General features: G+C 42.2%; 1 protein-coding gene across 8 annotated transcripts in view; it reads right to left on the bottom strand.

Moving 5' to 3' along the window:
- Window positions 1-13,593, bottom strand: part of CNTN4 (contactin 4) — a 586,961-nt gene extending 573,368 nt beyond the window's left edge. For 6 of the 8 annotated variants that reach the window (XM_019499786.2, XM_019499792.2, XM_019499789.2 and 3 more), the window contains exon 1: window positions 13,490-13,593. The gene's annotated coding sequence lies outside the window, so the exon portion shown is untranslated. The remainder of the gene's footprint in view (window positions 1-13,489) is intronic. The other 2 variants (XM_019499787.2, XM_019499791.2) reach the window with 1 other exon arrangement.
- Between the last annotated feature and the right edge of the window lie 10,635 nt (window positions 13,594-24,228).

The following is a 24,228-nucleotide window of genomic DNA, read 5'->3' as shown; positions in this document are numbered from 1 at the left end:
ACTTCTGTCCATTTATGTCAGCCATTGCAGAGGGGCTCCTTAGCACAGTGTTTGCTCAGGAGCTCTACTGTATCATTTGATCTGCTGTATGTGCTCTATTTACACTATTCTGGTTTTCTCAGAGGTGCACTACTCAGCTACGCTGTAACCTTCTACTTAATGTTGTATTGAACAAAATAAAAAAGTATGTATTGCTGGACTATTATCAGCATGTTTGGGCATATGCTGTCAGTTTCTGTCTTCAGCGGTCCCAAAGATTAAAAGAAACGCAGATGAAAATAATATCACATGGCGCAGTCAAGACTTTATAGTTATATACCAAAAAAAAAAATACAGAATGACCTTGAAACTTAGTCTTCAAAAGAGAGGACCGGGAATGAAAACAAAAACTGCTAAACATAACCTTAAGCAGAGTAAAGAGACCAAAACCGATTATTATCAAGCCAATTTGCAAAGTGATGCTATTGTTACCTTTTCATAGTCATGCAAATCCAGTTATACTGGTATCAAAATTAAAGATATAAATGTTAAGTCATAATGTACAGAGGTTTAGAAGTTGTAGCTTAAGAACGCACGGTGATTTTTAACACAACAGTATATTAGTGCCACTGCTTTGGTTTCTATACAACAATCCTGGGGATAAACAAAATTACTGTACACACGTAAAGTTGCAGTAAAACCAGATGCGGTGTCTGCTGTTTTCTCTAGAAAAGATTATGAACTAGTTCTGGATCTACACGCTGCGCCCTGAAGAAACTATGCCATACTTACTACTGAAGCTCCCAGGGATGAAAAAGCCTGCCTGGAGTTCATAGGTATAAGCCTTGAGCTAACGACCTGTATCTGCCTGGTCAGCCCCATCCACTTTTGTGAGTTAATGTCAATGTATTCAAGAAATATACTGATTTGGCATATTTCCTGTTAGGGTGACAGTATTTGGATCTTGGGGAGCATTGGATTTGCAGCTGAATAAAAGCCTGTAACCTGTGGCCTAGCAGAGCTGCTAACCACAGGGCAGAATGGTGTGTTAGAAGTAAAATTGCAAGATGCTTAAGCGAGCATTTTTCTAACAGTATAGTAGCATTGTTAGATATATAGCTCATTGTGTAAAAGAAACAGGATGCAAACCACCAGCTATCATTAGGAGATAAGGCAGATTTTGCTTATGAATGCTTATGCTAAGGCAGCCATTTGCTTACACTAAGTAACCATCTTAACTTTGTGAACCATTTTTCAGAAAAAGTAGCAAGCGAGTCTGTGTAAGTGTGTGCTGCAAATGAGGTGAAGTCTTAGGAATGTGGAGATGGTACAACTTGGGACTGGAAAACAGACTGGAATGTGAAAGACAACACGTAACTGGTAACAGAATCCGAGATAAACATATGCAAAAAGGTGAACTGTGATTGGTAAAGAAGCCTCCAGAAGCTTCCAGGTTTGGTCGAAGTCCGCCCAGTGACCGAAAGAAGTGGCATCAAGGTTTTAGACATGCGCTCATAGCAAAAAGACATGAAAATAAGTGAAATACATAGGTAATTCCATGCTAATGAAACAAACAGTAAACCGAGGTGAAGCTTAAAATGGGAAGAACTAAGAGTGGAACAAAGGAGGGACAAAAGTGGAGTAAATGTTAATCAGCATGAACCAAGGTGTATAAATGTAGACAGAACTAGTGTTCATGGTTGCTCCCTGGTTTGTTGGAGCTCGCCCGAAGCTGTCTCCATTTTGAATAAGGCTATTGAGCAATGTGTGCAGGTGATGCGTGATGGCATTGATCCGTTGTCTCCCTAGTCGTTGGGTGTCACGTGGAGGCAAGGTCTAACATTTCCCAAAAGGTTTCATTGGCTCATCTCTTGTGGTACCTCAGTCAATAATTAACTACGCTCCCCACTCACATCTGTTTCTCCATCTATTTGCCCTTCCAGGCAAACTGTCCCTAAGAAGGGTCTCTTCCATCACCCTGGATGAATCCAGCCAGTCAACAATTGTGTAGATACCAATATGCCCAATTCACTTAAATGCCAAATGTCTCTTTTGAAGTACTAAAGAACATCAATTCCCCAAACAAGCAATGAGTGTTTCCTAGGACTGGCTCGTACATGCTTTGCCTTCTGAGCTGTTACACTTTAGGTACAGCAAATAGGTATGTGCTAAGAGGAAAATGCAAACCATCTTCTTTATACAGAGTTTTGTTAAAATATACCTTCATTAAAACATGCTTGCAAACACAAAGCTACATCCTTTTGTTCTTGGTCCATTAAATTCCATGCTTAAAGTCTTGTACAACAAGGTGCCTTTAAAAATTAAGGAAAAAAAAATAGGCAAGAGAGTGATACTTTCAACCTTTACTACTTGAATGAGGGCAAGAAACTGAACACAATTTATTGTCAAATATGTCTAGTCTTTGGTGTGGTACCACGATTCCAAGCTTCCTTTTTAACTGAAGAAGCGGAACTTGGGATCCATTAATTTGTTGCATGAGTTATGGTTCCCTGCAGCACCTTTTGTTCACTGTCAGAGTTCTGCAACAATGACGAATGCAGCTACATTTAGCCAAGAATTCTAGAATTTCATATACTAAATCATTCTTGATATTAAATGGCTTAGCTATAAACCTAGCAAATGAATTCCTATGTAGCCTACAAGTTTTACTCCATGTGGTATGGGAAACAAAGTTCCAAAATGGAAATGCATACAATTAAGTCACCATTTGGGGAAGAAGCTAGAATCCCAGAAAATCAGGGTGTGACATCAAAGAACACTGATGTAAGGCCAATTAAGCCTTTTGGAGGTGAGAAGAAAGTCATAACCCAAGTACCTGCTGCACTTTAATAGCTAGCTGATGCATGCATACAATCAGTTATTTGGATTATAAATCCAAACAGAAAGCTTTGCAATAAGAGGAAGAGAGATCACAGCCCATCCCATATTAGAAGCAGTCACTTCTGGGAAGAAAGTTTTTTTGTTTTGCTACTACTGAGCTAACAGATTAAAAATGTGATGCCACTACTGAAGAACTCCCTAGGATTTTCCTCCCAAGCCTCACCCACAGCTGAAAGTCAAAAGAAAAAACTTTCTATTGTGTGGTTTGTGGACAAGTCCCAACTAATTTATAGAAGACTTAGAAGGAGGCGGCGTTCTTTAAAGATATTCCAAATTACACTAGATTAGACAATGAAGGATTATTTTGTTCTTAATTTCTCTCAATTACTAGCCAATGTATAAGTGAACATAAAGCGAACGGAGAAGAGATTTTGTAATCACTGTATCAGTAGTAGAAGGATTACACATTGTCACATGAGTAAAAATTAGTTTGACCTTTTCAAGTTTCTAGTACTAGGCTTTTTTTCCACTTGACTTGAGAAAATATTAAGTCAATCTATGTCCTGTCCTCCTCATTCTCAGATCTATTTGACTAGTGTTTTTCTTCCCCCCCTACATTTGCAATTACAAGTGACACATCAAACGCTGAATTCACCCAAGCAATCCTTTCATTCAGAATATATTACTACCATTCCATATGAAATAGATTTAGCTTTCTGCCTACTCTTGCAAGATATCTGTCCCACTCACAAACCCAATAAAATGTATCAAACATAATATGTCCATTTAATGTTCACTATACAGCACACAGACAAAAATATTACAAAAAAAAAAAAAGCAGGTAACTATCATGACTTGGAAAAGAAATAGAAAGCAAGTGCATGAACAAGTCTGAATGTCAGGCCTTGTGGAATATGCTCTGCTCCTGCAAGAAGCATCTGATCACAGCAGGTGCTCAATTTAGAAACGAATCCTGAATACCAGTAACAAAATGCCCCTAAAAGTGGAAATATCTGGTTTTGCAGCATATTGCTCCTCCCAGTTTCTCATGCTGAGCCTGTGGGAAGGCCAAATTAAGCATTTGAAAAGAGGAGGAAAGACTGAGTAGATCTTGGAGAGAATAGAAAATGGAGAGTTCAAGAAAATGCTCTGCAGCCCCCCACTTCATCCTGCTATTCTGGCAGCGGACATCAGAGAAGGAAAAAAAAAATCACAACACAAGCTGCCCACTAGATCTTGCAGCAATATCCTGTTCCACATCACAGGAACTGCCAAGAAAGATCTGTGCCTTACACACTGGGCTCTGGTTTAATGTATATGGGGAACTGCCCAACATCTTCTCCTCCTGTGTTAACTGCTGAAATGCCAAGTTGAACCCCCTCTGTACTCTGAACACAGGACCCAGCAATTAGTTAACTACTGAAGAAAGTCAGTCAGAGAATCACAGAAAGTTAAGGTTGGAAGGCACCTCAGGAGATCATCTAGTCCAGCCCCACACACACACCAGGACCAGCCCCCAACTAGATCATCCCAGCCAAAGCTTCGTCTCGCTGTGTCTTGAAAACCTCCAAGGATGGAAATTCAACCAGCTCTTTGGGTAACCTGTTCCAGTGTTTTACTACCCTTCTAGTGAGAAAGTTATTCCTAATATCTAACCAAAACTCCCCTTGCTGCAACTTGAGCCCATTACTCCTTGTTCTGTCATCTGCCACCACTGAGGACAGTCTGGCTCCATCCGCTTTCAAACCCTCCCCCCACCCCGCTTTCAGGTGGTTGAAGGCTGCTATTAAATCCCCTCTTAGTCTTCTCTTTTCTAGACCAAATAAGTCCAGGTTCCTCAGTCTTTCCTCACAAGTCATGTCCCCAAGCCCCCAAACCATTTTTGTTGCCCTCCACTGGACTCTCTCCAATTTGTCCACCTCCTTTCTGTAGTGGGGTGGTCCCAAAACAGTGTTCCAGATGTGGCTTCACCAGTGCTGAATAAAGGGGAATAATCACTTCCCTTGAAGTGCTGACAACACATATACCAATGTAGCCCAGGGTGCCATTAGCCTTCTTGGCAACAAAGGCACACTGCTGGCTCAGATTCAGCGTATTTTCTAGTCATCCCCCCAGGTCCTTTTCTGTAGAGCTCCAGTCAGCCCCCAGCCTGTACCAGTAAACAGGATTGATCTGTCTTAAGTGCAGGACTTTGCACTTGTCCTTGTTGAACCTCATGAGATTCCTTTTGGTCCAATCCTCCAATTTGTCTAGGTCACTCCAAATCCTAGCCTTACCTTCCAGCATATCTACTACTCCCCCCAGCTTGGTATTGTCTGCAAAACTCTCAAGGGGCCTTGGGTACTCAGACTATATGCTCTGTTCAGGACTGTAAAGTCTTCCTCACTGGAGCCCAGAAACTCTGCCTTCAAACATGCACTTTGAGTTAGTTAATTTTTTCAGGAATCCGTATGAAATAACCGAGACTGTTCCCCAGCTACTCATCTGCCAGTAAAGGACACAAGAGAGTCCTCACATTCAAGCTCTGCTAGAGTCACCATCAGAACAGACCCCAATAGACCCCAGCTGCCTATCCCCCTGGTCTCTAATCTCCCCACTAGGTTTGGCCAACTACAGGACAACAATGTAGATATCCTCTCCTCTTGCTTTTCATCTTCTGCCCCACATCCCAATCAGATCTCATGAAGATCTAAAGCCACGGATATGGATGAGTTGAGGGAAACACAGTGTTGGGAACCCAGGAAAGGAGAATCCAGTCATCAGCCAAGCTGCAACAAGCGTGCAGATGCTATTGGGAAAAGAAGCTTGATGGAAAATTATGGATCCTGGTTGGGGAGCAGCTTTGGGTTTATTAGCAAGATTTACACATACACTTAAGTTTCTGCAGAAAGCTAATGGTAGTTTGCAAGAATCCATGTAGGCATCTGTGGAAAGAGGGCACCAGGGTGAAGGCAGAGTTGAACTGACTGCTGTTATTTATCCGAATCATTCAACTGAGTGATGTCTGATTGTCTTTGTACAGGATTACTTTCACTTCACATTTTTCTTTTCCTCAAGATACTCATCCTCCCAACGCTTTGCCCTAAGAGAAATACAGCACATGTCCAAACTAGTTGATAAACTCCTTGGCATACTATACATGCTATAGTCAATATACACTTCATTTTCCAGAAGCAGAGCAATACCCATTGTGTCCATAACCCCCACAAAATAATCTTACCTCACAGCCAGTTGTCAATGAACAGACAGCACAAAATCAGAATCAACCCAGTCTCAACTCCCAGGCCCTCATATTGTTTGGATACCACCACCTAGTGGACTACGTGTTGCATGGCATTCACACACAATACTATGCACACTAATTTGCATCCACAAAGTCACAGAAAAAGCCAACTGACTCAGACAGGTGTTTTGAGCGATCTGAACAGCAACAGAAGACAAAGGGAAAAAAAAAAACCCTGACAAGCTGCTTTCCATTAATTGCAAAGCACTAAACAATATTTGAAAAGTTCTTTTGGATGAAACACATATTTATACAATGATTTGGATGAAATGGTCACTCAAATATGCTCAGAATAATGAAAAAATATTGCAATTCAAAATAATTTCCATGCACAAATTACCAATCTGCTGTATCTACAAAAATCCTATTTACATGCATATATCAAGGTCTGGTTTGAAATCCTCTCTCCTGCATTGTCAATAGCTGATAGCATTTGAATTTTTTTTTCCCCACCTGTACCTTGTAATAATTTCTATTTCTAGCTATATATGCACAACATAGGGCATTATTTAGCTCCTTACCTGAACAACAATATAGGCACAATTAAGTATTAAAAGACATTCTTACACTAAAACCCTCTTAGGCAAGTGGGTTCTGCTCTTATGCGAAGCAAGCACTTCTCTTTATACAAGCAACGAGTGGAGTGCTGCTCAGAAGCCTACATCAAAAGGCTGGGAGATGCAATGACTTAGGGGATTCATAATGGGATACCAAGCTTTCAATGCCAAATCACAAGAGCAGGCTAGTAGTGATAAAAACCCTATTTGATAATTTGATTAAACCATTCAATGATCTACATATAAAGGATGCTGTGGCTTCACCTCAGTTTTTAGTGTACATTATACCTCTTCACAAAAACAACCACCCATTTTGCCCACTTCACTGTCCCAGAGAAGCCAAGATTTTAATGGATGAACAGAGCTACCCTCTGAACCCTACTAATAGTTGCTCCGAAATAGCACTGGAGCAGTGAGACAACGTGAGATATCTGTTTTGCCAGCAACTGGTATACCTGGCCTGCCAGGATTCATAGCACCAGTCTATAACCCCCCATTGACACATACATGTAATGCATTTAGTAACAGGATATTTGGTCCACACAGAACTTATCCCAAGTAGCATAATCAAATGCAGAGAAATGTAGTATTTCTTGTGGGATTTTCTGACACAGAGGAGAGTCCCTACTTAAAGTGGGTGTAAAGAAGGAGGTCTGAAGAATGGAAAAGTAGGATATAGACTCAGCCAACTTGAGGGAAAACTACTAAGTCCAAGAAGAGGTTTTCAGTAGAATTTGATTTTATTTCTGATTACTCTTACAATAAGAACCAACGCCCAGGGAAGAGGAGAGTTCAGATTCTAGAGTGAAGACTGTATTTGCAGAACAAGTCAGGAAAGGTGCCTGCTCCAGTTTCTCAAGCCCAGGATAATGAGACAAAGACAGGAGACTAGAATTGTGATCCGAGTAGATCTAAATGCATCCAAGGAAAGAACATGCATGCGGCATGCAGCCAAACACTCTCAGAAACTGTGGATTTTCACAGATGGCTATTTGAGTCTTCACACTCATATTATTAGCATCATAGATATGGAAATGTGATTAACTGTTTGGGTATGTTGTTATTTGTAAGTCTTGGCAATAATACTCTGTGATCATCTGCATAAGAAGAACTTAATAAACTGGGAACTGAAGAAAAAAACCCCATTTGGTAAAAAATAAAATAAAGTACTGTTGTTATTGATATTCAGTGCATGAAGGTTTAATTGCCATTTGCAGTATAATGTCTCTTTCCATCCCCCTCCCATTACGAACATAATAAACTTTTCTGTCTACTCATTTTCATAATCCACTAATTTAAGACTAAAATGGCTTGTTAAACCTTATCCACATTAGGTTTCAATATGAAACATGTTAAGCAGGTTAGCTAATTTATAAGATGCAATGCATTGTCTGACTGAAGTAAAGTCACTGGTTGCTGTATATGATTTATGGATCAGTAAAACAGTGGCAAAATGGCAAAAAAACCCAAATTGATCTAAACTTAACAAGACCAGCCAAAAACAAATGACTATTGAAATCAACTCTAGTAAAACCACTCCTCCCTCATCCAAGATCTTCTTGGACCACAAGAGGTCTTGCTGCCTTTACTTGGCTCCTTTTGGACCCCAGATGAGGTCTCAGCAGATCTGGTGATCCTTGCTTTGGCAATTGCACTCTTCCAATCTTGCACGTTCTGGCTTCAGCCATACTAGCACGGTCCTGATTCAGGAGCTGAGAACATGCACATGCACTGGCAATGGCAAGAGCATCATCCTGAAGTTCATTCTAACCGGCAGTATTATACCAGATACCAAACTGCCACCCCAAGAGCATTAGTGTTGCACATTTTTCCTTAGTTTAATTAAACATAAACTTTAAGAATAGCATTTGAGCAGCTACTACTAGAAAACCCGGTTTGCTTGTTTATTAAGCATCAGTTGTCTGCACTAAAGAGGTTGGTTGGTGCTGGAAATTTAAATTTATAAGATTCTTTGCTTCACCCCAAATGGGCTTTTTTGTTTGTTTATTACTGATACTAGCTGGCATCTAACCAGGAGTTTATGGAAAAAAGTAAGAGAACAAATGAATTTTATACCTTCAAACTCCTCAATGCAATCATTTGCTTTACCTTTGAGACCCTGATCTTAAAAATTTAATTTAGGCCAGTCACAGTGCGTGTGTGCGTTTCAAATGGAGAAACATGGTAAGGAATTTATCTTATTCCAGATTAACATGCTATTACATCTACAATGTTATTTTCCTGGCTACGTACCCTGGAAATTCCCAGTGTATATTTGAGAGTCAAATCCTGTTCACTTACCTTTACCTAAGCAGGAAGTCTCCTATCTGTCTATTGGAGAGGGGTATGTGGGGGCTGGGGGGGGGGATCACTAGATGAAAAAAAAAAAGATTAGGAAACGCAGGCCTCAATGATAAGCAGATTCAATGATGTCGCCCAACACTCCTAAAAAAAAATTACTCCTTTATTTTTGTTGGCATCATATTAAAACAGATTTTTATTTCTCAGATTAAGACAAAATGTTGCTGCTTCTATCTAGGGAGTAGCACAGAACAACATTATTTCCCCAAGTACAGCATGTACAGCATTGCTAACATTGCCTAGTGTATGAAATTGTTGTCTTGGATCAGTAAGGAAACATGAAACTTGTGGATGGCAATATCGTAAGTAGATTTGACATGAGATTTTTACATTCCAATTTTGGGTGTCATGGATTGGAAAGGATGGGAATTGATTATATACTCTCATGGAACTCTTTTAAATTGGTTAGGAGTCATCATTATGTATTTATCTATCTAATAATAAAAAAGAATGAATCACTAGCATCACGGTATTCATATTTACATTTATAGTTGAGCAACCATCAGAACTGATAGCCTAAGCGTGTATACAGCTCACACTCTTGGCAGTTTGCCTAGATTAGTTTCAAAGTTGACATTTGTGGATTTCATGTGATTCATGTTATTTTCAATGTTTGTGATTACCTTCCTGTCAGTGCTGCGTATCACTCACATAGCTAACAGAATACAATTCCTGAGTTGGAAGCAAAAATTCTAACTACCACGCCAAGTGGTTCTCAAAGTTAGCCCTATCCTTGTTATTTAGACCTAATGGTGTACATGAGTCTCAAACAAAAATGAAAAAAAAAAAAGTCAGTGGCAACTCTTTAAACGGGACGTCCTGTCAACTTAGGTCATCAATACGGGCTTGCAAGAAAGCCAGACATACAAAATCTAACACTCGATAAAGGACCTTGCATTGTCTTTAAAAAAAAACAAAACAACAAACCTGTTTTAAATCACATTTAAACAAGAATATTTTCCTTGCAGCACTTGCAAACTAAACACTGCAGCTTTTTAGTACTGTAGGGCTATCCCTTCCATGTAATAAAAGCTGTGTTTTACATTGTGATAACTATCTCAATGCATAATTATAGTGGTGTCAAGACACAGGTAGATTTTACTGTGATATAGCTGGTGGAGATGAATTCCACTGGGGCTGGGGTATAAGTTTGACCTTGACTAGCTACATCAAGGTAACAACTATCTCTGCCTCGTCTCCACTAGGATTTTACATCAAGATAACTGAATAGTTGGTTTCCTGTTCTGGTCCTATATGAGACAGGTGAAAAAGATGAGTCTATTTGGAAGTGACTATAGCAAAAAACATTCAGGCAGCATACTGTCTGTAGTGGAAACAACACTTATTAATAACCACATGTTATTAGTAACACAGGTAAGGAAATAGGTTGGTTTCATAAACCCATGCACACACCATTATAGGTATGTCAATCCAACAGCGTCCTAACATTAAAGGGGGGAAAAAAAAACCAGACTTGAGAAATCAGCAGCAAATATTTGTATCCAAAAGTGACCCAAGTTCTTGCTTCCCAGAAGACTGAAAAGCATGCGTGTCATAGAGGTCATAGTCTCGCTCTCTGAGGTGTTCAGCTCAGCAGCACCGCTTGCCTGCTGTCTTGCAGTGCTATTATTTCTGTAGCCAGAACAAGTGATTCTCAGCTGACAGTTAAACATCAGCATTCAGGAAACCAACAATGGAAGGATTAGTGCTGAAAATATAAATAAGCCAACCACAGTGAGGGATGGTGGAAATCTCAACGACTATCCCCAGGAAGGGGTGCCAGGATGACTTATTACTAGAGGTGCAAAACCCATAGCCTTCACTTCAGTCACGGCAAAGAGAACTGAAGGCCACTAGAAATAATCACTAGTGCTCCACAGCTATCACCACAACATATGTAGGAAGAGAGTACAAACAAAAACCATGCAGCCATTCTCAGCTACCACAAAAGTCTCATAAAGAACCTGAAACAGTTATTTTCTCTCCTAAATAATGTTAACATTTTTAAATGTGTTTGTCTCATGATCCCAGAAGAGCTTAAACTCCAGAAAAAGAAGAGAGACTAGAGGAGCACTCTCTGAAGTTTGCTGATCAGAATTGAATTGGAAGTCACCCCACTTAAGTCTGAACGGGTTATGAGACTCGCACTGCAGGAAAGCAAAGCACTATATAGGTGTAGTATTTCACTGTACCTTACTGAAGCGTTACCTTTCAACACGACCTCACCTGTAATGTGTGACACTTGCATACATGGGCAAGAATATTGTTTCAGGGCATCCACACAATAGATTTTCACATATCCATAACATTACAGCTTTACCTGCCAAAGGTAATGTCTGAGTAGGGAAGGGAGGAGGGAGAAAGGGAGAGCTGTCAGGAATGGCTAGGTCTGGAAAGCTTATGCTTCACTGAACTAGTTAGCCTATAAGGTGCTACGCTGATCAATCTTCTGCTTGACAAGATCTGATTGAGAAGTCCCAGCTGAAGCCAGTGGTGTTTGGGTCCTCTCAATCTGCCCACAGACTAGCCATGAAGATGTCATCAATAATCTAGTGCCTGCTCCTGTGCAAATCACTGTGTAAAGGAATTAGCTTTAGGAAAATTAGCAGCCTGCAGACCTGGCAATAATAATGGACAGCAAGTAAGATGGGAGGGGAGATCAGATCAGCCATGCAAAATAAGGAGTTAGGGTAAAGGAGTGGGGAGGGAACATGAAAGGATTATTCAGAAGCCATTTAGGCAGTTTCAGTGACTTGCCATGTGAACACAGAAAAGAAAAAAAGAAAACTGAGCCCAGAAAAAGTAGTGTGTCCCCTACAGAGTAAAGCAGCAGAAAGGAGAGCTGCCGAATATACCAGATAAATATTGCACACACAGATCACCTGGATTTCCAGCACCACTTTCATCCCTGTCTAGGATTCACCACCTGGTATCTCTCTCCCCTACACACCCCTACCCTGAACCAGCATCTGTTTGGTGGGGGGGGTCAGATGTATTTTGTTTTTACAACATGCTGCTTTGGAGCTCTGCATCGCCACGTGGAAGGGAATGGGAATGCTCTGGGTGTGCTAAGAGCCAGGGAAATGAATGAAATAATTCAGCCTGCACAGCACGCCGGCAAAACGTGCTCGGATCCTTCCCGGGGGGCATGGCCAGCAGTGCAAAGTGCATTTAAAAAACAAAAATACTATTTAATGAAGGACCTCGCAAGTGGCTTAGCAGCTTTCATATGGAGCTGCTATCCATTTCAGAACTGCATTTAGAGGTCCTGAACCAACCCAAGGTGTACACAGAGATGAAGCTCTCCCAGGGGAAGATGCCTCCCAGTAGGTCTGATAGCCATTGCCTCCCCCCACCCCACCAAGGGACACAGAGCTGGTATAGGGACACTGCTTTGAAACCCATCCCCCTGGACAAACACAGGTCTGCTGGCCTCCAGCTCTGTAAAGGTGACCCGCAATTAGTATGGGAGATCCTAACTAGTGCCATTTGTTATGCAAGCAGCATTTGTTCATTTGTAGTTGAGAGAGCAAGTCATTCCTGTCTGGGATAAATAAAACAACATGCTGCATTACGGTGCGCTGCCACAGGGAGCTAACAGCAGCCTTGGGAAAGCAGCAAAGCACTCGAGCCACAAACACTGGGCTGCGTGGAGCAAAAAAGTGACCGCATTCCCACCAGGCTGGGACCCAGCACCCCCGCCCAGCCCAGCCCCTAACCCCATCTCCACCAGGCTGGCACCCAGCACCCCAGCTCCCTCTCCATCCCCGCCAGACTGGGACACAGCACCCCCCACCCCAACCCTATTTCCACCAGGCTGGGATACAGCAGCCTTCAACCCCATCTCCACCAGACTAAAACCCAGCACCCCCCAGCCCAGCTCCCACTCCATCTCCACCAGGCTGGGACACAGGACTGGGCGGAGATGGGCTGGGGGGGGGGGGGTGCTATTTCCACCAGGCTGGGACATAGCACCCCCCACCCCGTCCCCCCATCCCTATTTCCACCAGGCTGGGACCCAGCCCATCTCCCTCTCCCGGGAGCACCTGCAAGGGCGCCTTCCGCCGAGACCCCAGCCCGGGGACCTGCCCCCAGCTTGACAGTGCAGCAAGATGTCAGAGGCTCCCGGCCCCGGCCCGCAGCAGCGCGCAGGAGGAAGGCGACTCCCCCCGCGGCAGGGAGGGGGTCCTGCCCGGCTCCGGCTCCCGGGGGGAGGAGGAGGAGGAGGAGGAGAAGGCGGCGGCAGCGGTGCTCGCTGCAAAGTTGTCGGAGGAGCTGGGGAGACCCCGGCTTCCCCCGGTCCCAGTGCCGGCGCGGGGGCGGAAGGCGCTGCAGACCCCCCACCTCGGGCAATGCAATGCAATGCAATGCAATGCAATGCAAAGCCCCGCATGGAAATGGGGGAGCCTGGCTGCTTCCAGCCAAACTTGCGCGGTCCTGCTGCAGGAGCGGGGCAGCCGCATCTTACCTGGCGGGAGCGCGGCGGAGCCGGGCGCGGGGTCTGGCCGCCCGGAGCGGAGCAGCGCGGCTGTTAAAGCGGAGCAGCCTCCGGCCGCGGCGCCGCGCGTCAGAGACTGGGGAGCCGGGCGGGCGCGGAGCAAACCCCACCCCGCCCCCGCCCCGCGTCGTGCGTGGGCTCCCCGCCCCTGCCTGCAAGCGGGGCTCCTCGTCACACCCACCTGGGGACGCAGGGCCGGGCTCGTGACACCCCCCTGGGAACAGGGGGGCCAGGAGTGTGCTGCCCACCTGGGGCCACTTGAGTGCCATGTTCCCACTGGGGAATAGGGGGCCCCGGACCCCTCACACCCACTTGGGAACATGGGACTCCAGGCTCATGGTGCCCATGTGGGAACAGGGGGGCCTGCTTGGGAACGTGGGGTCCCTTGCCCCTCGCACCGGCTTGGGGAGTTGGGCCCGTGCCCCACGTGCCCGCCTGGACGCCCCCCTGACTAGCAGGGAGGGTTCCTCATGCAGGACTTGGCATTTATTCGCCTTTCTTCCCTGCAGAGCCTCGGGTGGGTTTTAAGCTGCTCTTTAGACCTGGGTTCAATTCCTGTGCACTAGGCAGGGTCCAAAAAGCTAGTCACGAGGCTGAGTTGCTGTCTGGGGAATGGGAGTGGAGGTCAGTTGAGCTTTTCCCTCTCCCCTAACCTGGATGTGGTGCAGAGAGCCCTTTCCCTACAGCACTAGACCTGGCTCGGCTCCCTTCCTCCAGCCACCTGTGCTCAGCACCAAAAAAAGAGCAGGCATTCCTAGGGTCCAAGCAAACCCTCTCGCACAAGACAATAAACACCAACATGTTTGTTCCCTGTTGCCTTGTACCCCTGGTGCTTTATATGCCCCTAATATCCTAAGCTACAAGTCTGGGCCTTGTCTTCCATTTTAATCAGAGCCTTCAGCTCCAAACCCAAGCTCCCGGTCTTCTCCCTTGTTTCCATGCACCTTCAGCCTCCTCTGGTCTTTCCTAAACGCTTGCATCCACCCTTCATAACGTCCCCATCGCACAGTAAAGCGGAGGTGGCCAGACCTCTAGAAGGCTAAATCCTTCTTGCCACAAACCCAAGTCTCGACACAACCAGGAACCATCAGGCACAAAGTTTGGAGATGGGTACACCCTGGAGTCTGTCTCCCATGCACAGTGCCCCAGGCCATACTGTATTCTGGTGTTAAATGACTCCTTAGAATAAATAAGCAGTAAAAAATGAAAAAGGTTTTTAAAAAAAATAGAAAACAGAGAGAAAAATTATGTTTTTTAAGGATGTCTCTTTCTTCAGAAGTCACACTTAAACTGCCTAGGAGCTGCATATGGTTTATGAGCCATGGTTTGCCCCCTCTTTATTAAATATGCCCCAAACAAAACTGCATTACCTTTTCCATCCGGCATTTGGAGTGTTCTGCAGAGCAGGGCATCCCTTGCTATTACTTCTCTCTCAGCCTTTTCCATGTTGATTCCTCTCTTTCAGACCATCTTTCCTGGTGTGCAGGCACATCATGTAGCACTATGGGGCTACCAAACATGATGAGATCTTCTAGGTGCCCCGCAGTGCAAAACAAGCAAGCCGGTAACTACTTGGAGATTCAAAGCTCAGGATTAATGAACAAAGTAATTTAAATAAACAAAAGAGGAAGGAAATTTGGATTTAAAGCTGCAGGTGGGACCTGCCTTTACATTTGAATTGGAATCTCCAAACAGCACAGGTTCCTAATGGTTGTGGAAGTGGTGTCTTTAGTGCAAACAGGGTATTCAACCTTAACTGTGCATCCCCTGGGTTTTGAGGGATTAAGTGAAACCCTTATTATGTTTAATTATCTCCAGAGCAGCTCCCTGTGCTTGCTGCCTCGCTTTATGGTTTAATAAACTCCACATTGATATAAACTGAATGACAATTAACATTAGTGCAGGTTGGATTCGCATTTATTGCTGTTCACAGGTTTGTACTCCCCATGCTTCCATTCTGAAGTTTCATTGCCATCTATCAGCACCTCCTTATTAAAGCAGTGCCTGGCTTTAAAAACAAATCAATGCCTTTTCCCAAACAGCTGGATCCTAACAACATGATCAGGTTTCTGCCAAAACATCAGAGCAGCTTCCCCATGGGACTTGCAAGGGTTCAGCCTCCCCTGGCTGTACAGCTTGGGATATCACTAAAGGCAACATTCAAGGGGAGATGCTGGCACAATACCTAAGAGAGAAGCAGATTTTTTTTTGTGATAGGACCAGCACCGCCCACCCCCAGTCTTTCGTAGAGTGGGAATTTGCTCAGCACCTCTGAGAATAATCTAAAGAAAAAGGCTCAAGATCAGAATCAAAATGACTCAGGCACCTGTAGTGGATTTGAGAGAAGCCCAATCCTCCTAGGGCTAAATCACTTGAAGATTGAACAGTAACCACAATGATGAGAGCAGAATGTGGTAGAGCGGAGAGAGATGCACTTGAGCAGTACAAGAATGAATCCCAGTATTTCAGGAGATGTTATATAAATGTTATTTATTATTTGTGTAATCCCATTCTGATTTATACAATAGTGGAGACTGCTCAGCAATCCAAAATAAATATATTTCAAGTTTAGCTCCAAGTGTTTTCAATTTGGGAGTGCCTGTGTCTCCAAGGTCACCTCATAAATCCTGGCATTGTGGCACGGCACTGCCAATCTGTGTGGGGTGTAATAACTCTTAAGGGAAATCAACACTGAAAATGCTTCCAAATTTTTCAAAAGGGATATGTGCAGAATACATCATCTTTGTCCAGCTAAGCATGCAACCTCTTAGGCGAGCAGCGGTGAGAAACAATCATAAGTCCTCCAAGGTGTGGGGTAACCAAAAGCAAATAGCATGTGAGAGGTAAAACATGAGCAATCACTGTGTTAGAGAGGTAGCGCGCAGAAAGGTGGCCCTTTTAAAAAGCCCAGTCACTCAGGCCTACTTCTTCTGCATGCTTTGTGATCCACCACTGAATGAACAAACCGGTTCACCTGTTTTGCTCTGAATCAAATTATGAACGAGGTTGCAGGTAGCCAAGAAGTCACAAATCAAAGCTCCAGATTCATTTCATTTAGCAAATAGACTACAATACTTTGTACACCTAAGAACAACACTACCTCTTAAGTCTGTAAGATCCGTTGTGATAATATAGTTGACTCTAGCCTTACAGGCCAACCTTCACAAGCCCACTACTATAAAGTGCTTCTGGATGATGGACCATTGGAACATCAATTTTGGGGCATTGTAACAGTTTGTAGGGTGACAATGATAATTATATATGCAAAAACTCTTTAATTGCTATGAAGGATGTGTCACTTATTGGCAGGCAAAGCCCAGGAAGAGGTAAGGTTGGCACCATCCTGGAGATGTTCTGCCATATTCTGATTTTGTATTCTGGTGCATCTCTAGAGCCACACACAATGTAGCCACCACCCTCCTCTAATGGAGCTTCGTTGTCAATCAGTTGTGGTGTTGTGTATGCGTGTATGGCTCCTGAATGGCTTTGCAGGTGTTACATCCAGTAACGTTATTTGGGCTTTACACCAGGTATTAATTCTAAGACTAGCACACAATTACTTCTTAACCAGTGACAAATATATTAAGCCCTTAGCAGTTACAATTCGGTTACTGTAGTTATTCAAAAGCAAGACAACACACACACCACCCCAAGGTACAACAAACGCCATGTCACTGGTTGATCGGTCCATGAAGTCTTGTCTAGGTTCCCGACTCCTTCGTCTGAGGTCTGAATCTTGGATTGGTGACTGGATCTTTCAGGAGTAGGTTCCAAGGGGTACACTCCCTCACCTCTATATACCATATATCTTGTATTTCTTAACACACAAAATTAACTTAAGTCTTCCTCCCAATGCATATTAATAATCTTGCTTCTGTTTGCCAAGCATGGTCACCCTTAACTGGATTTTTCTATTCTGAAGTCCTCTCTTCATTCTTCGGTGGGGGTAGGTTTTGCTCTGACTCTTCCTCTTTTGCCCAGGCTATATTCATTCAATTGAGTTAGCCTACTTCCTGATTCATTTTAAGTCAGAAACAATATTTTTCCATCTACTCCTTTTCACCAAGTGCAAGTCTTGACCATAACTCAAGCTAAGCCTGCAGCTTAAGCAAAGCACAAAGGTCCAAACCCAGGCCTGAAGGGTCCTAACATTGGGGTTCATTCCATGACATGTGTAAAGGACAAGACATATTTTGGCTGAGGGTAGAGCCCCAGAATTAAGGATGCAGGGCTCGCTGTCTCGCTTAATGTGGAAATAGCTTCTTTGTTTGTCCCTCTTGAATTGGTTAGGCACTTGTTTTTTTTCTGTACGGTAAGCCTTTGTTAAGTAGCACAGTCTTAAAGAACTACTTCAAAGTCCTTTAGACCTTGGAGATACAATATTCTTTGACCTTTAATTAAATACCAAGACCATCTTTATGAGGTAAAGGGTATTTGCTAGTCCCTTGGGGGGTTGTTGAAGTCTATGGCTGCTCCTATCTCTGTGGTTGCAGCATACAAGGATTTGTGCAGCTCTTTTCTTTTGTTTTGATCCACCTGGGCCCCTACCCCATGATTTCCACTTTCAGTTACAGGTTTAAATGATCACAAGGAGCCTCAAAACAAACTCTCAATTAAACCAGCCATTTCATGTCAAAACTCATTGTTTCTAGTTTAGCTCAGCACCGTGAATTAGTTCAGCTGAGCTGGATACAAGGGCCAGGTTTCACAAATCCTTTGAAAAACCAGGGCTGAATATCTCATTTGCAAAACCTCCCCCCAACATAAATCTAAGTTTTGTCTCTTTTACAGTTTCTTTACTCAAATTGTGTGCAACTGCACTTAGGGTAAGGTATGATGTAGGTTAACATCCTACACCCAATCTTTTATAATAAGACTTTCCAAAAAAAAAAAAAAAAGACACATACAAGTTGACAATACTGACATAACAACTCCTTCCATATAAATACTTATTCAGCCACTTTAAAGAGATTGTATTCCAATGACTTGCTTTTAAGTATCTTAAAAAATAGACTGCAGAAACTTCTGCAGAGGCATTATTTGCAGCAGACTGTATAAATATTCTAGATTTTCCAGGTAAGTAACAACATAGAGAATGATGTTTTCAATGACCATTGAACTGATGAACTGAGACTGTAACTCTTTTAGAAAATGGTTTAAATCATTTTAGCAGTGATGGAAGGTGCTTGAATTGCTAGCCTGGAGGCTGATGTCCTAAAAAGGAACAAATATGAATGGAAGCAGCAGGTGCTTGCATGTACTTCAACGCTTTTCTCAGGAAAAGTCTGTAGGAACTGAGGAGGTGACCCATCTCCAGCAAGCCAAACAAAGAAACAATTAATGCCAGTTATGGAGTATTTTCTCTATACATATACTGATATTTATCCATGCAAAAATGAACAGGAACTCATTCATTTCATATTCTCTAAGCTGCCAAACAGCATTGAGATGTTCTTTCTAAGTACCTTCTGTTTATGGATAAGTTACACCTTGCACATTGCATTCATTTTTTTCAAGATCCTTTTTTTTTGGAAGATGCCTCTATCATCTCATTGAGTAAATGAATCAGATTGAACTGCCATGTAAGTCAGGGGAAATTTTACATAAATTAAGGACTGCAGGACTGGACTTAAACTAAAGTCTTGTTTTTACAACTTAATACTGCAAGCAAATCCAGCCTTTTTCCTCTTCCCGTTTGTACTTTGTAGCTAAAGACATCCACTCTCCAAATACTCCCAACCCTTAAACAAAAAATGCTTTAGGGTTGGGACCTGTTTGCCACATTTGAGCCCACAGCAGTTTTTTTCTGACTGAGTTATCAAATCCCGAAATTGGGGGTTTTCGAATAGACATGGTGATGCAACTTGCAAATGGTGCCACTATAATTTATAATTGTAAATTGATGCCTTGGGTAAAAAAGCTAAAAAAAAATAAAAACTGAAAAAAGAGAGCGTTAACATTAAGAAAAGCAGTACAGGAAACCCCTGAAGCTTCTCTGTCTAGAAGTTGTAAATTATTTTTAATCGTGATTAAGATTCCAAGTCTACATCCCCCTCACCATTTTAGTGCTTTAAGAACCATATTCATATACAACTATATTATCTGCTGTGAATTTTCAAGATTACATTTTAACACAATCACCTCATTATTTTGGATATTAAAAGAAAAGTTCAACAGCATTTCAAGTTCAACACAAAAGGGAAATTTTGAATTATAAAAACCTTATTAAACATGTATGGTAAATTTGTAAATTAGGAATAAATACATTTAACACAGGCACACACAAGATTCAGCCTGCATTGGCATGATAAGGTGCTGACATTTTATAAATGTCATGTGATTAGCATGTGAAGGAGAGATACAAAATCATTTCATAATAAGTCCTATTAGTTAGCTATTCACTAATAAATGTACAGAATTATGCCAGTTGGATACTTTTCCATTTACATTTTGCAAGTTGAAAACAAAGTGTTTTCTTATCTGAGGTGGCTGTGGTCACCAATTATTGAAGACCTATTTTGATTGGCCACTTGGGCCTTTTGATGATGCCAACTCCACACACCAACAGTGCACACCTGGGACCTCACAGTATCTACAAAGATTACATTTTATGGTGGTAATGAAGACAAGACTGGGAGAGCAGGTCATGAAGACAGACATCTAAGGGGCAGAGAGGAGGTGGAAAACAATTTAAACTGCTCCCCCTACTAAAGTACTACAATGCTCCCCCTGCTCCCTGTACTAAAGTACTATACTGCCTTTCTAGTAAGACTCTGCATTCAAGTTCCTGGAAGTCTCATTTTCCACTGTAAAAGCTGCATGGGAAATCATGGTAAAGTAGAGCTGGAAGGGACTTTAGGTGATCATTAAGTTCCACCCACTGCTTAAACTAGGATCATCCCTGTCTAAACCAACTAATCATCCCATTGTTTGTCTAATTTAGTTTTAAAAATGTCTAATGACTGAGATTCCACTCAGGCTCTCTAGGTAACCTAGATTGGTAACCCAAAGCATCTGGAATTGGCTGCCAAGAGAGGTTGTACTATCACTTAACTTGGAGATCTTCAAGAGGAAGCTAGATAGGCACCTGCCTGGGGTCGACTGACCTCGATCCTTTTTCTGCCTGGGGCAGGAGGTCGGACACGATGATCCTTCGGGGTCCCTTCTGACTCTACAATCAATGAATCTATGAAACCTGTTCAATATTTAACCAGCCTCATATATTAAGAAAAAAATCTTCATCATATCCAACCTAAATTTCCCTAGTTACAATTTAAGACTGTTATTTGTCCTATTCTCTTTGTAGAGAGAAAAAATCTATCACCCCTTGCTTTATAACCACCTTCTATGTATTTGAAGACTTACCAAGTCCCCCAGCAGCCTTCTCATCTACAAACTAAATAAACCAAGTCTTTCCAGTTTCTTCTGACAAGTCATCTTTCCAAAACCTCTAATCATTTTTGTTGCTCTCTGCGGGACTCTTTCTAATTGATCTATGTGCAGGACTGTAATTTTAGTTCACAAATCTGCAGTCTAATATTCGTGGACAAACATTTCCAGTCGTTTGAAACTCCATTGACTTATACGGGACCCATACAAATTGCTACAAGTCACCTTTGTCCTTCCGCAGGAGGACAAATCATCTTTGTCACTGCCTTTGACAATAGCATATGAATTCACCAAGAACCTTACCACCCATTAGGAGGTCCAATGAGGACATACTGGTCAAGTCCCATCTGTCCCGATACCTCGGTTTCACCCTAAAACTTGCCATTTTAGGCAAACAGCAGCCCTGCTATGTAAACAATCATAGATATGTGCAGCTTTTGCTACATCCATGCTTTTCTGCCTAAAAGCTTCAGAAACATTTAAAAACATAAAACAACTATTGCAAGCCATTTAACAGGCTTTTCAACCTACTGGTGGCTTTCGATTAGTTACCTTCCTGAGGGTCCCTTAGTTTTGAGCTACAGCAGTTGCTATTGGGTACCATCTCCTCAGGGTCCTTCAGCCCCATGAGGAGATGCACAAGTAGGACTGGAGCAACAGCTTTTCTTCCCAAGAGAGCTCAGCTAGGGTGAAGGGGAAGAAGTTTGGCTGGCTGACCAAGAAGATCTCACGTCAGAACATTTGGGAATACATGGACTGTTATATGTAGGATGACCATATGGGACCATGAAACATCTGGGACACTTTCCCCCCCATCCCCACCCCAAGTCAACAGCACTGCTGCAGGCAGAAGTGGAGTGGTATGGTGTGCTAGGCAGGTGGGCAGCAATTAAAAAACGTAAGTTGCTGGTAAAATGTAACTAGTGGTAAAAAATGTAACCCATTGCATTTTTTTTAATTTAATTTGAGTTGTACCACTATAAACAATATAATAATGTTGATATCCACCAAAATGGAAATTAGGGTTTAACAAAAATTATGATAATATGATTTTTTTATGAAACAAAAAAACTCAAGAATACAACCCAGTTCAAACTGCTGACTACTACACTTTTCAGTTATTGTTCCCTGACATCTCCTGATCTTCCTCATCTCTGGACCTGAACCACTCATACTTCCCAGAAGACTCGAGAGAATTGTCATTTTTCAACCTTTTGCAAAATTCCAGGCAGTTCTCATCAAAATTCACTTTGAAACTCATAGATGGCTTTTCTCCTCAAAACTCACTTTGATACTCATAGATGATTTTTCTCTGGTACCACTTTGTTTGTGAAAACTCTTTTTCCAGTGCAGCAGATGTCCTCAGAGCATATTCAACCAAACACTGAATATTATCTGTTGGTTGGAGAGAATGATTGAAATGATTGAACATCACAACCCATCAGTTTTCACATGGGATATCTTTCTCCCTCCATTCTTTCAGTTTTCCTTCCACATAAATCTTCACAGCACAAAATTTGTCAAAAAGACTATCAGAATTTATCAGCCTACTTAATGTTCCCATGTCAAATCTTTTGCGTGCAAAATCATATGATGTCTCAATGTTACTCCATTCAGGGTAGAGGTGAAGGTCCATCCAATCAAATGTAGAAGTACCACCAAAAGAACCTTCCCAAAGTGTCAGATAATCCATAGCACAGTCATAAAACTGATGCAACTGAGCAAGTAATTTTTGGTTGTTTCTCCGAAGATGCTCCTTTCTTCTCTTGCATTAACTGGCATAAATTTTAGCATTTTGGTTGACCAGTTTTGTCTTCAGTAATTGCAACTCTCTTGATGCTTTGAAAGCTGATGTTGATTGTAGTTTCATGCATTGGATAGCTTGTGTACAGTTCTCTAATTAACTATGCACAAACAGCAACCAAAATTTCCTGCATTCATTTTCAAAGAAATTAAGAATCAGAGTTAGTCATATATACTGACTGAGGAAATATGCTTTAAAAGGCTCATACATTTAAAAAAGATGCTGTATTACTGGAAGTAATGATAGAAAATGTGTGTTGCTGAAGCAAAATATTGTAGTCAACATCAGCATGGTCACAGCATTGTTGCAATTCAGTTACATGAACTGGGAAAATCAGAAAAAAATTATATATCTTCATTACAAGCACTTCTACTTCAAGTGGAAGTGTCACAGATAGTCTGGACGCAGTTATGTACTATATGCGCCCTGCAATGAATACCAGATAAATCTCCGTTCCACTTTTCTTTCAATTGTGTAATAACATTGTTTTTTGCATGATGCTGGACCCCACCAAAAGTTCATATTAGTGTCAACACCACACTAAAAACAATGATTTTGTACACAATCTCATACTTCTGAATGAAAATTTCAATAACATATGCAGTGATTTCAGATGTTTCCCATTTGATGGAGTAAATGTCTAACAACTTAACTTTCATGCCATTTAAAGCATTAAAAAAAAAAATCACTTTTGGGATTAGCTATTTAGTGCCTTCCTGTTTGATGTATCAGCTGATACAGTGATAAAACTGGTTCCAGCCAATTCTGTAGACAGTTCATCTTTTACCACTGGGGCTAATACATTTAATGCAATAGCTTCACTTTTTGTATGTGCACAAAAAATTTTGCATCAAATATCTTTGAAATCAATCTTGATGAACAGTCCTTAGAATGGAAAAAAGAGATCATGTTGGGCATAATGGTATGCGAATGTACCTTCTGCACTTGCACATTTAAGCTCAGTGTCACCAGCAGTACTTTGTTTGAAAAACGAAGTAAGCTTTGCACTCCCAGAGACTGCCTGTATTGCAGATTTATGTTTCTTTGTTTGGAGATGGTCTCTGATATTGCTATGGCCTCCATGAGCAACATAAAATGTAGAAGAACAAAGCACATAAGTAACAGGTTCTGTGTCAATTTGTTTTAAGAAAGGAATTTCTGAACTTAGAGCGTCATTGAAAGTGCATTTACATTTTTTTCACTGAAGTTTCTTCTTTCTTGTTAGAAGATCTTTTAAAACAACCACACTGGATATTTTCTAAGCACTGAGAAAAGAATTAATAGAAAACAGAAAATCAGAGTTGGAAGGGACCTCTGGAGGGAGCTAGCACCACTGCCCTGTGCTGCCAGGGGCACAAGGCTGGTGTGGCCCCACCTGGAGAGAGCTCAGGTGAACTGGCAGTAGCCAGCGCTGCCCCCACCTGCCTGTCTGACTGCAGAAAGCTGAAGGATGCTGTTGGGGTGTGTGTGTGTGGGGCGGGGAGGTCCACACTGCTGCCAGGGCTTGGTTGAGCAC

This window comes from Alligator mississippiensis, chromosome 12, assembly GCF_030867095.1.
Source record: "Alligator mississippiensis isolate rAllMis1 chromosome 12, rAllMis1, whole genome shotgun sequence".
Lineage (NCBI taxonomy): Eukaryota > Metazoa > Chordata > Crocodylia > Alligatoridae > Alligator > Alligator mississippiensis.
The sequence above is the reverse complement of the archived record's forward strand: the minus strand, read 5'-3'. Positions and strand labels throughout refer to the sequence as shown.